Source organism: Bos javanicus, chromosome 2 (assembly GCF_032452875.1).
Source record: "Bos javanicus breed banteng chromosome 2, ARS-OSU_banteng_1.0, whole genome shotgun sequence".
Classification (NCBI taxonomy): domain Eukaryota; kingdom Metazoa; phylum Chordata; class Mammalia; order Artiodactyla; family Bovidae; genus Bos; species Bos javanicus.
This window is the reverse complement of record NC_083869.1, coordinates 89,121,085-89,136,148: the sequence shown is the minus strand read 5'-3', so window position 1 is coordinate 89,136,148 and position 15,064 is coordinate 89,121,085. Positions and strand designations below refer to the sequence as shown.

The following is a 15,064-nucleotide window of genomic DNA, read 5'->3' as shown; positions in this document are numbered from 1 at the left end:
TTATGGCAGAAAGTGAAGAACTAAAGAGCCTCTTGACAAAAGTGAAAGAGGAGAGTGAAAAAGTTAGTTTAAAACTCAACATTTAAAAAACTAAGATCATGCATCCAGTCGCATCACTTCATGGCAAATAGATGGGGAAACAATGGAAACAGTGACAAACTATTTTTGGGCTCCAAAATCACTGCAGGTGGTGACTGCAGCCATGAAATTAAAAGACGCTTGCTCCTTGGAAGAAAAGCTATGACCAACCTAGATAGCATATTAAAAAGCAGAGACATTACTTTGCTGACAAAGGTCCGTCCAGTCAAAGCTATGGTTTTTCCAGTAGGCATGTATGGATGTGAGAGTTGGACTATTAAAGAAAGCTGAGCGCCAAAGAATTAATGCTTCTGAACTGTGGTGTTGGAGAAGTCCCTTGGACTGCAAGGCGATCAAACCAGTCAATCCTAAAGGAAATCAGTCCTTAATATTCATTGGAAGGACTGATGCTGAAGCTGAAGATTCAATACTTTGGCCTCCTGATGCAAAGAACTGACTCCTTGGAAAAGACCCTGATGCTGGGAAAGATTGAGGGCAGGAGGAGAAGGGGACAACAGAGGATGAGATGGTTGGATGGCATCACCGACTAGACAGACATGAGTTTGAGCAAGCTCTGGGAATTGGTAATGGATAGTGAAGCCTGGTGTGCTGCACTCCATGGGGTCACAAAGAATCGGACACCACTGAACGACTGAACTGAACTGAAATAGTTGATCAGCAATTGGCAAAATCAAACTTTGCTTTTAGGAACTTTCTGGAATTTTCCCCAATTTTTTCTTCACTGATTCAGTTGGTTGAATGAGCAGATTCAGAACCAAGATGGATCACCGACTGTATTATAAAATAGTGGTTAGACGGTTTCCAGTTCTGACATTTAGTGCCCCAGTTCTAATATTTCATTGCTATGTGATTCTAGCATCTCCAAGTCTCAATTTCCAGACTTAGACAATTATTTAAAAAATATAAATAAGGGCATCTCACTGTAAGCACTTAATGAGCCAATGCGTATACAGTGCCTAGTACTGGACATAGCACAAAGCTCTCACCAACATTACCTATGTATTACTACTCTGGCTAGCATCTCGGCTATCTTTAAAGCAGAGCTACTCGGTTCCACACCCAATTCTCATGAGTTGAATTCCTCATGTAGAAAAATCACAGTCCGTACTGCCTAGCGAAATCCTACCTGTATGTCAAGACCCTACCCAGTTCAAGTTCTAAGCTCTTCCCAGTCTTCTACTACCCCTTCGCCTTCAGTCAGCCTCCCTTCTAAACGAGCGCTCCAAAGGAGAGGGTCCTCCGAGATCCCGGGTAAGCAGTCTCTTAACAGTCATTCAGCCTATTTACTGAGAGCTCACAGTGAACCAGATATTGTTCTAAAAGCAGTAGTCAAAAAGACAGAAATCCCTTCCTGCCAAGAACTGGCCTGGCGGCTCGCCTCCTCACAGAACAGAGCGCTCAAACTCCCAGGACAAGAGGCAGCGACTCAGATACGACCCAGCGCCATTCCCAAGAAGCCCCTCGGAGACCAAGCTGAAATCGCGGATCCGGAGACCGGAGTGGGCGGGGCCGTGGGCGGCTAGGCTGACCAGAGACCTCGGACGGCAGCGCACAGTGGTTCGGCTCGGGAAAGGCATGGATACCGCCAGACGAGGGGACCCACACCAAATGTCATAGGTCACTGACTTACCGCTTTTTCAGGGTCGGGGGAACCAGCACCCAGCTCCGGGAGCCCGGCGTTCGCGGCCGGAGCTTGGGTTTAAACTCTGTGACCGTTAGCGTTCCCCGCACCAGCCAATCAGGTCCTGAGAAGGAGGCGCAAAGCAACTTGGTTACCAGGAAGTGGGACGTGAAAGGGGTGGGACCTCGCCGTGAGCGACGGAAGGGGTCGTGGCCAGGCAAGCCAGGGCCCACCCAGCCTGAGTGCAAAGGGCTTCCTTAGACTTTGAGCTGGTACTGTTCGCTGTCTCCTAATGCGTTTAAGAAAAAGGAAACTCCCCTTTGACAAAACTAGGTTTTTCCAATCAGATGTTTAAAAGGCTTGGCAGCCACCTGAAGCCTGTTGGAAAGTTTTCGTTGTTTCTGACGCTACTGTAAAACTGCCTGCCCACATTTTACCAGTTCTTCTGCATCTTTGCAGTATGACGCCAGCAGGGTTATTTAGTTTCCACTTAAAAGCCCTCTCCATTTTTTCTTTTAACTTTTCGAGGGGAATGCGGCAAAGAAATTTGAAATGCTGGATCTCGTTAAAACTTAGTTCTTATACTAATGGTTTGTTTTAGCTAAATATACAAGAATGGCATTTTCCGTTACTCACAACGACACAGAAATATGTATTATAAACTTTATGTTCCAGGTTAATTAGCTTAGTTTCCTTTCACAAGTGACTTTCATAATCTGGAAAAACTATACAGAGAATAAAACTTTGTATTGTATTAGTTTGGAAATGAAAATAGTTGGTTAAATCTAGGTTTTACTAGTTAATTATACAGTGATATAGTCAACCTTATAGCCATGTCAATATTTTGTTCATTTGGAAACATTTGAGACTCACAACTTTTCATTTTACTTTATAGAATCTAGATAAATGATGCAAACAATGGTTTTGAATTAGATCTTTAGTATATTTCAAGATCAGTCTCCAAAGATATCTAGCTGAGTCTTTTGTAAGCAGAAAAGTATTTACTGATTGGCCACCTGCTAAAATTACAGTGTATACTATAGTAAAAACTCCAATAATAGTGGTTTAAAATGAAATTGATTATAGAAATCTCTGCATATCTAGAGTTTAACTAGCACTATGTCTTGTGTACTCAGCTTGACACATTCAAGTCAGTTCAATTCAGTCGCTCAGTCATGTCCGACTCTTTGTGACTCAATGGACTACGCATGCCAGGCTTCCTTGTCCATCACCAACTCCCAGAACTTGCTCAAATTCACACCATCCAACCATCTCATCCTCTGTTCTCTTCTCTCCTGCCTTCAATCTTTCCCAGCATTAGGGTCTAAATGAGTCAGATCTTCTCATTAGGTGGCCAAAGAATTGAAGCTTCAGCATCAGTCCTTCCAATGAATAATCAGGACTGATTTCCTTTAGGATCGACTGGTTTGATCTCCTTGCAGTCCAAAGGATGCTCAAGAGTCTTCTCCACAGTTCAAAAGCATCAATTCTTCAATCCTACTCCCACAACCATACATGGCTACTGGAAAAACCATAGCTTTGTCTAGATGGACCTTTGTTGGTAAAGTAATGTCTCTGCTTTTAAAATGCTGTCTAGGTTGGTCATAGCTTTTCTTTCAAGGAGCAAGCGTCTTTTGATTTCATGGCTGCAGTCACTATCTGCAGTGATTTTGGAGGCCAAGAAAATAAAGTCTCTGTTTCCATTGTTTCCTCACCTATTTGCCATGAAGTGATGCGACTGGATGCATGATCTTAGTTTTTTGAACTAAGCCAGCTTTTTCCCTTTCCTCTTTCATTTTCATCAAGAGGCTCTTTAGTTCCACTTCACTTTCTGCTGTAAGGGTGGTGTCATTTGCATATCTGAGGTTATTGACACTTCTCCACGCAATCTAGATTCCAGCTTGTGCTTCATATTCTGGCATTTAGCATGATGTACTTTGCATATAAGTTAAATAAGGAGGGTGACAATATACAGCCTTGACGTACTCCTTTCCCAGTCTGGAACCAGTCTGTTGTTCCATGTCTGGTTCTAACTGTTGCTTCTTGACCTGCACACACATTTCTCAGGAGGCAGGTAAGGTGGTCTGGTATTCCCATCTCTTTAAGAATTTTCCATAGTCTGTTGTGATCCACACAGTCAAAGGCTTTGGTGTGGTCAAAAAAGCAGAAATAAGATGTTTTTCTGGAACTCTCTTGCTTTTTTGATGATCCAACAGATATTGGCATTTTGATCTCTGGTTCCTCTGCCTTTTCTAAATCCAGCTTGATTGAACATCAGGAAGTTCTCGGATGAAGTACTGTTGAAGCCTGGCTTGGAGAATTGTGAGCATTACTTTGCTAGCCTGTGAGATGAATGCAATTGTGCTGTAGGTTGAGCATTCTTTGGCATTGCCTTTCTTTGGGATTGGAATGAAAACTGACCTTTTCCAGTCCAGTGGCCACTGCTGAGTTTTCCAAATTTGCTGGCATACTGAGTGCAGCACTTTCACAGCATCATCTTTTAGGACTTGAAATAGCTCAGCTGGAATTCCATCACTAGCTTTGTTCATAGTGATGCTTCCTAAGGCCCACTTGACTTCATGCTCCAGGATGTCTGGCTCTAGGTGAGTGATCACACCATTATGATTATCTGGGTCATTAATATGTCTTTTGTATAGTTCTTCTGTGTGTTCTTGTCACATCTTCTTAGTATCTTCTGCTTCTGTAAGGCCCATACTGTTTCTGTCCTTTATTGTGCCCAACTTTGCATGAAATGTTCCTTTGGTATCTCTAATTTTCTTGAAGAGATCTCTAGTCTTTCCCATCCTATTGTTTTCTTCTATTTCTTTGCATTGATCACTGAGGAAGGCTTTCTTATCTCTCCTTGCTATTCTTTGGAACTCTGCATTCAGATGGGTATATCTTTCCTTTTCTCCTTTGCCTTTCACTTCTCTTCTTTTCTCAACTATTTGTAAGACCTCCTCAGACAACTATTTTGCCTTTTTGCATTTCTATTTCTTGAGGATGATTTTGATCACCATCTTCTGTACAGTGTCACGAACCTCCATCCATAGTTCTTCAGGCACTGTATCAGATCTAATCCCTTGAATTGATTTGTCACTTGCACTGTATAATCATAAGGGATTTGATTTAGGTCATACCTGAATGGTCTAGTGGTTTTCCCTTCTTTCTTCAATTTAATTCTGAATTTGGCAATAAGGAGTTCATGAACTGAGCCACAGTCAGCTTCTGGTCTTGTTTTTGCTGACTATATAGAGCGTCTCCATCTTTGGTTGCAAAGAATATAATCAATCTGGTTTCGGAATTGACCATCTGGTGATGTCCCTGGGTAGAGTCTTCTCTTGTGTTGTTGGAATAGGGTGCTTGTTATTACCAGTGTGTTCTCATGGCAAAATTCTGTTAGCCTTTACCCTGCTTCATTTTGTACTCCAAGGCCAAATTTGCCTGTTACTCCAGGTGTTTCTTGACTTCCTACTTTTGCATTGCAGTCCCCTATGATTAAAAGGACATCTTCTTTTGGTGTTTTAGAAGTTTTTGTAGGTCATCACAGAATCATTCAACTTCAGCTTCTTCAGCATTAGTGGTTGGGGCATAGACTTGGATTACCATGATATTGAATGGTTTGCCTTGGAAAGGAACAGAGATCATTCTCTGACCTCCCCCCTCCCCCATCAGAACAAAAGCCAGAATCCCCTGCCCATGGTCCCACCCATCAGAATAAGGCCCAGATTTCCTCACAGCCAATCCCTCCCATCAGGAAGCTTCCACAAGCTCCTTATCCTTATCCATCAGAGGGCAGACAGAATGAAAACCACAATCACAGAAAAGTAACCAAACTGATCATATAGATCACAGTTTTGTCTAACTCAATGAAACTATGAGCCATGTCATGTAGGGCCACCCAAGATAGATGGGTCATGGTGGAGAGTTCTGATAAAACGTGGTCTACTGGAGAAGGCCATGGCAAACCACTTCAGTATTCTTACCTTGAGAACCCCATGCCAGTATGAAAAGGCAAAAAGATAGGACACTGAAAGATGAACTCCCCAGGTCAGAAGTTACCCAGTATGCTACTGGAGAAGAGTGGAGAAATAACTCCAGAAAGAATGAAGAGACAGAGCCAAAGCAAAAACAACACCCAGTTGTGGATGTGACTGGCGATGGAAGTAATGCCCAGTTCTGGAAAGAACAATATTGCATAGGAACCTGCAGTGTTAGGTCCATGAATCACGGTAAACTGGAAGTGGTCAATCAGGACATGGCAAGAATGAACATTGACATTTTATGAATAAGTGAACTAAAATGAACTAAAATGGGTGAGTTTAATTCAGATGACCATTATATCTACTACTGTGGGCAAGAATACCTTAGAAGAAATGGAGTAGCCCTCATAGTCAACAAAAGAGTCCAAAATGCTTGACACACTAAAAGCTTAATATATGTTCAGTTCAGTTCAGTTCCGTTGCTCAGTCATGTCCAACTCTTTGCGACCCCATGAATTGCAGCACACCAGGCCTCCCTGTCCATCACCAACTCCCAGAGTTCACTCAAACTCATATCCATTGAGTCGGTGATGCTATCCAGCCATCTCATTCTCTGTCATCCCCTTCTCCTCCTGCCCCCAATCCCTCCCAGCATCAGAGTCTTTTCCAATGAGTCAACTCTTCGCATGAGGTGGCCAAAGTACTGGAGTTTCAGCTTTAGCATCATTCCTACCAAAGAACACCCAGGACTGATCTCCTTTAGAAGGGACTGGTTGGATCTCCTTGCAGGCCAAGGGACTCTCAAGAGTCTTCTCCAACACCACAGTTCAAAAGCATCAATTCTTCGGCGCTCAGTTTTCTTCACAGTCCAACTTTCACGTCCATACATGACCATTGGAAAAACCATAGCCTTGACTAGACGGACCTTTGTTGGCAAAGTAATGTCTCTGCTTTTGAATATGCTATCTAGGTTGGTCATAACTTTCCTTCCAAGGAGTAAGTGTCTTTTAATTTCATGGCTGCAATCACCATCTGCAGTGATTTTGGAGCCCAAAAAATAAAGTCTGACACTGTTTCCACTGTTTCCCCATCTATTTCCCATGAAGTGACGGGACCAGATGCCATGATCTTAGTTTTCTGAATGTTGTATGTACCTTATTTCACAGTTCAGAGAACATAATGAACCAAACGTTTTGTAAACTATAAAAAGCTCTTGAAAATGTAACTTCTTATGTGTTTGCATGCTAAATCACTTCAGTTGTGTCCAACTCTTTGTGACCCTATGGACTGTAGCCTGCCAAGCTCCTTTGTCTTATAGATCTCCAGGCAGGAATACTGGAGTCGGTTGCCATGCCCTCCTCCAGGGGATCTTCCTGACCCAGGGATCAAATCCACATCTCTTGTCTCCTGCATTTGCAGGCAGGTTCTTTATCACTAGCACCACCTGCGAAGCCCAAATTCTTATCATACACAACCATAAAGTCAAAAAGTATAATGGAAAGGGCTGAATTTAACCTGATCTCAGCTTGTTTTAGGGGCTTCCCTGGTGGCTCAGATAGTAAAAAATCTGCCTGCAATGTGGGAGATCCGGGTTTGCTCCCTTGGTTGGGAAGATCCTCTGGAGAAGGAAATGGAACCCACTCTAGTATTCTTGCCTGGAGAATTTCATGGACAGTACAGTCCATAGGGTCGCAAAGAGTTGGATATGACTGAGCAACTAACACTTTCACTTTTGCCTTGCTTTTAGGTCATTTGCCTCTTGGATGGAGACAAGTAGGTAGAACCATAAGCCCTGGACTAGGAGTGTGAAGATACAGTTAGTTGTATCTTGAACACACATTACCTTTGGGTTCTTTGTTGCAAGTTCCTATCCATAAAATAAACCGGTTAAATAAGCTCACAGTTGTGTTGTGATACTCTTATGCAGAGGGCACTGATTTTGCTCCTATCCCTCTATTTCAATTTTCATACTCATTAATTGTCTGATTTTTCTCTTCCTAAGAGTAGATTCCAGTCCATTAGAATTTGATTGTACTGAAACCCTCCCCTGCCCTCCACCCCACACACACCAAAAAAGAAGACAGAGGGAAAGGGAGAAGAGGAAAGCTTCCTACCAAACAACAACAATGAACAATCCTCTTAAACATCTCAGCATTACCAAAACAAAAATCATCCAAGAAAAACAGTCCCTGAACAGGAGCACACTGCAAATCAATAAGCCAATAAAGGTAGAAATAATGTATGTGCATTTTATTAAGCTATCTGATCTGATAATCTTTATCAGTCTGGCAGGTTGAAAAATTAACCTAAGCTGATAGAAGCAGTAAAGGACACTGGGTTATTTAAAGCATTTCTAGAGAGGATACAGCTACAAGCTTGGAAAACAGACAAGAACAAGGGCTCTTGGCAGCAGATAAGGCTCACCCACAGTCACAGCCTGTGAGGATGCTGCTGATCCTGCATGGCCAGCTGTGGCCTTGCACGCTGCTGTTGGGACCACTGCTTCCACTACCTCTGAGAAAAGTGGGCACACTGTATTGCAGTGCTCCCTATACCTGCCACTTGGCTTCAGTAGCTCCTGTTGCTAGGCCTGGGTTGAGTGTACCTGATTGGTCCAGCTTGGATCTCAGGCTACAAATGCTACCTGCAAGGGAGTCCTGAACATGCAACCTGTATCTGGCACTGTCAGGCTTTTAGTGATAGGCCATCTCTGCCTCCCATCTAGACTTAGGAAGGGCATTTTGAACTGGGCAGCCAAAAGCATGACAAAACTTTGTTTCAATATTTGATACAACCTTACTACAATCATTATTTCTATTCTCATTAATGAAAAGACTTCCTGCTGTGCCAGGTGAGGGATGGGTAATAATTACAACAGCAGCAGATAACATTTATCAAGTGCTTACCATTTCCTCGGAGAAGGCAATGGCACCCCACTCCAGTACTCTTGTCTGGAAAATCCATGGACAGAGGAGCCTGGTAGGCTGCAGTCCATGGGGTCGCTAAGAGTCGGGAACGACTGAGCGACTTCACTTTCACTTTTCACTTTCATGCATTGGAGGAGAAAATGGCAACCCATTCCAGTGTTCTTGCCTGGAGAATCCCAGGGACGGGGAAGCCTGGTGGGCTGCCGTCTCTGGGGTCGCAGAGTCAGACACGACTGAAGCAACTTAGCAGCAGCAGCAGTACCATTTCCTAAGCCCTATGTCAAGCCCTTTATATGCCTTTTAAATTCTCATAATGATCCCATGTGTAGTTATTATTATTTCCTTTTTATGGTTGAGGAAACTGAGGCACAGAATATATAAGTAACTTCTGTAAAATTTAGTCAGTAGTGCAGCTGGAATTTAAACCCAGGCAGTCTGGCCTAAGCCTCTTTCTGAAAGAGCAGAACTGACTTGTCATCTGCCACTTCAGTTTCGAGGGATGATGTCCATCATGTGAATTTCACCAGGCCACCTGCTTGCCAGTCTCTTTTTTCTTCAGTACACATTTTTGGGGAGTCCCTTTTGGCATTATGCTAGAGGTAGAGGTAAATGGGTACAATGGGAAGATTATCCATTCCCATACATTTCCATAAGTAGAGGCTGGAGGTTAGTTTAAACTATTTCTTTGGTTTAGGTAAGAACAGAGTGAGTGAGTGAAAGTCGCTCAGTTATGTCTGAGTATTTGCAACCCCATGCATGGTGGCCCACTAGGCTCCTCTGTCCATGGAAATCTCCAGGCCAGATTACTGGAGTGGGTAGCTGTTCCCCCTTCTCAAGGCTATCTTCCCAACCCAGGGATTGAACCTAGGTATCCTGCATTGCAGGAGGATTCTTTACTGTCTGAACCACCAGGGAAACCCAGGGAAGGACAGGGAATATGGAATAGGAATACCAAGCATTCTTCTTTCTGATCTGGGTATGTGTATACATGGAAGGAGGCTTCCCTGAGAAAGGTCAAACTACTCAGGGGTTATGTTGGGCTACCATTTGTCCAGCTGCATAGCCTCTAGCAGTAGCTGTCACTGCACCTCTTTCACCTACACCTCTCTAATCCACATGCTGGACTATATTGAGAGAGAGGGAGGGGTTGAGGGCAGTGTCTCCTTCCCAACCTCTATACTGTGCCTCCACAGGAAACTCCAAAAAGGTTCAAGCATTTCTTTATTCAAGACTTCCAATGATAAAGGCTTCCCTAGTGGCTCAGACAGTAAAGGATCTGCCTGTAGTGCAGGAGACCTGGATTCAGTTTCTGGGTTGGGAAGATCCCTGGAGAAGGGAATGACCACTCACTCCAGTATTCTTGCCTGGAGAACTCCATGGACAGAGGAGCCTGGCAGGCTACAGTTCATGGGGTCGCAAAGAGTCAGACATGACTGAGCAACTAACATTTGAGGTTTCCCAGGTGGCACTAGTAAAGAACCTGCCTGCCAACGCAGGACATGTAAGAGATGTAGGTTTGATCCCTGGGTTGGGAATATCCTCTGGAGAAGGAAAAGGCAACCCACTCCAGTATCCTTACCTGGAGAATCCCATGGACAGATCCAAACCATACAAACTAGAGGTTTGGGGAAGGTTTGCAAAGTCAGCTGTTGTGGTCACTAGCTTTACCAGCAGACTTATATTCACATGTACTGTCCAACAACATGGGGGCCCTGAAGCCCACATCTCCAGTGTTCTCTCCACGCAGACATTTCCCTGGATCTCAAGAGGTCTCTGTCCCCACACTTCCTTATCTATACTCCTTCTCCCTTCTGCTCCTCACTGCAAATGCAAAGGAATAGCAGTTGTGGAAAACAACGAATTCTGCTGTTTTCAAGTCCTTTTGGGTTAACTATCTAAGTAGAAATGTCCAGCAGACACACAGGTATAAAACATGGAGCCTAGAAGAGACGTCTGGATTTGGGAGTCAGCACTTAACAGTTATAGAAATCGTTGGAGTCAGTTAAGGAGGGAGAGTATGTGTAAGCACAAGGAGGGTAGAAGATAGAACCCTGGTGAGCATCAACACAGGGAGGAAAGATGAAAGGGCAACAAGAAAGGCAGTGAGGGGGAGGAGGAGGAGACATAGGCCTCGTGGAGGAGCTCATTTCAAAGAGGACACAGCCACTTTGTCTTTTGCAACTGGAGATGTGAGTGCAAACAGCCTCGGAGGTTAACAGTAAGGAGGCAGCACAGAGGATGCAGAGATGAGAGAGGAAACGATTCTTTGAGGATGAAAAGAGAAGTGACAATAGCTCCAGGGTACCCAGGGTAGAGGGAAGGTTTGTGTTCTTTGTACAGGCTGGAGGAAAGGTCAGTAGAAAGAGAGAACAGATGACACAGGAAAGAAGTGGGTTGTGATGAAGCAGACTTCCATGGATGCTACGCCATGGGCTGAAGGGTTGCCTCTTCCTCTGAAGCAGGAAGAAAAGATGAAAGGCCTGATGTCGTAGACATAGATGAGTATGAAAGCAAAAGAGTTTTGTAAGCTTTCAAATTCATACAAAAGTAGGACTATTAACTATCATTTTATTTAAAACACTTGCTTCCTTAAAAGGCCATCTCTACATTTAAAATATTTTGATGCCTTAATTTAGTAAAAACTAAGGTCAGGGACATTAAACAAGAACCAAAACTTTCCCATCTCTGTAAACAGTTTCTCTAACAGAATGAAAGGAAGTAGTTTGTGCCTAAAACTCTCAGCTATTATCAAATCAATCATTATACAAAGTTAGGACCTCTTAAGATACAATTAGTTATAGAAATAAATATAAAAAGCACTGGTTTCAAACTGGCTGACTAAAGCACTGTAGAATTTGAGAGGGAAAAGGTAAATACAGTGGATTGCAGATTTCTCCCAAAGTAAAAATGTAGACAATGAATGTAAATAAACTCAAACAAATAGGGTCATCAAATCAAAATTTTCTCAGCCAAGGCAGGAGCCATAAGTAGCTAAATAGTTATCATAACAGTTGGCTATAGAAAACTTTGCTACATTCACCCTTAAAGCAAATATGAAATACTTTTCTCAGTTAAAGGACAACACATAATTTTTTAAACTCACAAAACACATATTTCTCATTCTCAAAGACAGGAGACCTCACTGACCACAGGTGAACAGAAAGGCCCCTTGGAAGCCAAAGAGAAGTGATGTCAAGGGATGCTCTACCCATAGGCCTTTGCAGTAGAATTCATCTTGGCTAAGAGATGTGTGCACACACATGGGAGAATCCTGAGATATGCTAAACATGGACTGTGAACAAGGCAAATAAAAATGATTAGCCAATAGAAACCCCGGAAGAAATGCCCCATAAAAGTAACTTAAAATGCCATGAGGGTATGACTCAGCAACTCTCCGAGTCCACCTGTGTGTCTACCCACACATAGTGTATACTCTGCCTCCAAATAAATACTGTACTTGTTTCACTACTTTCCATCGTTGTGGGAATTCTTTTCTCCAAAGCTGAAGGACCAGGGCCCTTGTCACTGACCACTGGTCTAGCGGCTAAGATTTGGTGCTCTCACCACTGTGACCCAGCCTCAATCTTTGGCTGGGAACCCAAGTCCCACTCCAAGCCATTGCAGGCTGAGGTCACCAGAGATCATTTCAAGGTGGATATTTAATTCTCTTTGGAGTTTCTGTTGTAGTTTGTTTTTTTTTTTTTCTTTTCTGCTTTGGGGTAGTTTTTTTTTGGGGGGGGGGAAGCACTTTTTATTAGTTGAAGTTGTCTTGTTTTCTGTTTTCTTCTTGTAACAGTTTCGTGTATATTTACTGTTTTCATCTATTCATTTCAAAGATTTTTGAAAGGTTTTTCTTACTGGATGGTTCTTATGTGTATATGCATGTATGCACGTGTGTATGAGTGATATGCGCTAAAGTGAAAGTGTTAGTTGCTCAGTCGTGTCCTACTCTTTGAGACTCCATGGACTGTAGCCTGCCAGGCTCCTCTGTCTATGGAATTCTCCAGGCAAGAATATTGGAGTGGGTTGCCATTCCCTCTCCAGAGGATCTTCCCAACCCAGGGATCAAAACCAGCTCCTGCATGGCAGGTGAACTCTACCGTCTGAGCCACCAGGGAAGTCCATGGATGTATGGGCTAATGATTGCATATTTTCACAGCTTTGGATCTCTTTTTTTCTTACCTGACCCTAAAATTTCCTTTTGCTTCTTTTCTTCTTCACCAGATTCCAAAAGGGGCCTCTCCATTCCTTTTTTACCTTCTATTCCAGAAGCAAGGATTTTACACACTGTTCCCTTGAAGTACGTCCATCTTTACTTTTTAAAAACATATGCAAGTGTTTTGATTTACCACGGTTCCTTCCCAGTATCTTAGCACAAAAGTGGACTTTTCCCCTTTTGTGGTTATCTTAGACCAATCATACAACCACCAGTAGTCTTCTCTTCTATGCATTTTCTCTGTACTGTCCCTTACTTCTGTGTAAGTTTGCAGCAGGAGAATGGGACACAGCTTGCTGAGATTTGGTGTTTATTTTTCTACTTTGAGAAAATCTGAAGTTTGGGCATTCTCTTTTAGTTATGCAGATAACATGGGTTTTGTGCAGTTTTGTTATCTATTTTGTTTTCAGTTTTATGGACAATGAGTTCAGATTTATGCTGCAATTGCTGCTATTATCTTGGCTACTCAGGAATTCTACCCTTAGCGTTATTTTGATAGAAGTGTGGTGATGCTAGTGGTAAAGAACCCACCTGCCAATGCAAGAGACTTTAGAGATGCAGTTTAGGTCCCTGGATCAGGAAGATCTCCTGGAGGACAGCATGGCAACCCACTTCAGTATTCCTGCCTGGAGAATCCCATGGACAGAGGAGCCTGGCAGGCTACAGTCCATGGCGTTGCAGAGTCCGACACAACCGAAGTGACTTAGTACACACGCACATGCCCTCTGCACCAGAAATTTTTAAAAGAAAAACAATGCAATTCACTCAGGTTTTGTGAATAAAGGAGCAACTAGACCCCTCATTCTCTTTCCAATACTTTGTCCTGGCTTGGAGGAAGAGGGTTGCTTATGGTTTGGGAATCTTTTCCTGAAGGAGGAACATAAAGTTATTTACTTCTCAAACATGCCAAGTCCCTATCTTTCCCATTCCAGGAAGAGCCAGAGAGGAGGGTAGTCTTGAGTCTGATCAGGTCTGTGACTCAGGCTCTTCCTATCTCCCTTCTCCTCAAGCTCCTATGCATCAGAGCTAGGATTGTCCTTTACTTCTGGGAGAGCTGGTGGAGGGAACAGTCACCCAAAGGCTTTCCTAATGCTTGGGTTCCTTGTAAGACCTGCCCATTCACTCTGTTTACCATAGAATTGGGAGCAGCCAGAGGGTGACCTCAATAACTACTGAGGCCATGCAATACTGCTAAATATCTGGATTTTGGCTTTAACTTGGAACTAATAGAACTAATAGGACTGTTCTCATCATGGTTCACATTCCTGTCTACCTTAATCCTCCCAGTAATTCCAAACCCTCAAGTTGTCCACTGTCGCTTGAGCTTCTGTTCCCATATTGCCAGTATGTCCATCACTCTGAGCCAATCCCCCACTCTTTCCCTTCCTCTCAAACATTTCCACTGAGCCCTTTAAAATTCCCTTTTTAAAAATGTCCCATTTTTTTTTAATGAGAGTTCTCTGCTTCTAGTGTCTGTTTCTCCCATTTGAACAGAAGTAGGCAAATTCTGACCCATGGGTAGCCCACACTCTATGAATGGTTTTTACATATTTAATGGTTTTTGAAATATTCAAGAATATTTCATGACACATGAAAATTACATGAAATTCAAATTTCAGTATCCATAAATAAAACTGGAAGACTCACTCTCATTCGTTTATGTATTATCTATGGCTGCTTTAACACTACAACAGCAAAGTTGAGTAGTTATGTATGGCCCACAAAGCCTAAAATATTTACAGACAAGGTCTTCTGACAACTGCACTAGAATGGAAATGCCATGAGACATTAGGTCAGGGACACTGATCAGGGACATTTTTTAGTCCTTCACTTCCAGGGCCTACTTCATAGTTCTGTTGTTGTTGTTCAGTCGCCCAGACGTATCTGACTCTTTGCAACCCATGGACTGCAGCACGCCAGGCTTCCCTGTCCCTCACCATCTCCTGGAGTTTGCCCAAGTTCGGGTCCACTGTACCCTGGACATGACAATGGACAATATAATTGTTGAGTGCTAGTTAACTAGTTCATAGCTAGCACTCAATTGGAGAAGGCAATGGCACCCCACTCCAGTACTCTTGCCTGGAAAATCCCATGGATGGAGGAGCCTGGTAGGCTGCAGTCCATGGGGTCACTAAGAGTCGGATACAACTGAGCGACTTCACTTTTACTTTTCACTTTCCTGCATTGGAGAAGGAAATGGCAACCCACTCCAGTATTC

General features: G+C 43.2%; 1 protein-coding gene across 3 annotated transcripts in view; it reads right to left on the bottom strand.

Moving 5' to 3' along the window:
• SGO2 (shugoshin 2) overlaps nucleotides 1-1,969 on the bottom strand; it is a 28,967-nt gene extending 26,998 nt beyond the window's left edge. The window contains exon 1 of one of the 3 annotated variants that reach the window (XM_061381169.1): nucleotides 1,730-1,969. The gene's annotated coding sequence lies outside the window, so the exon portion shown is untranslated. The remainder of the gene's footprint in view (nucleotides 1-1,729) is intronic. The other 2 variants (XM_061381178.1, XM_061381159.1) reach the window with 2 other exon arrangements.
• Between the last annotated feature and the right edge of the window lie 13,095 nt (nucleotides 1,970-15,064).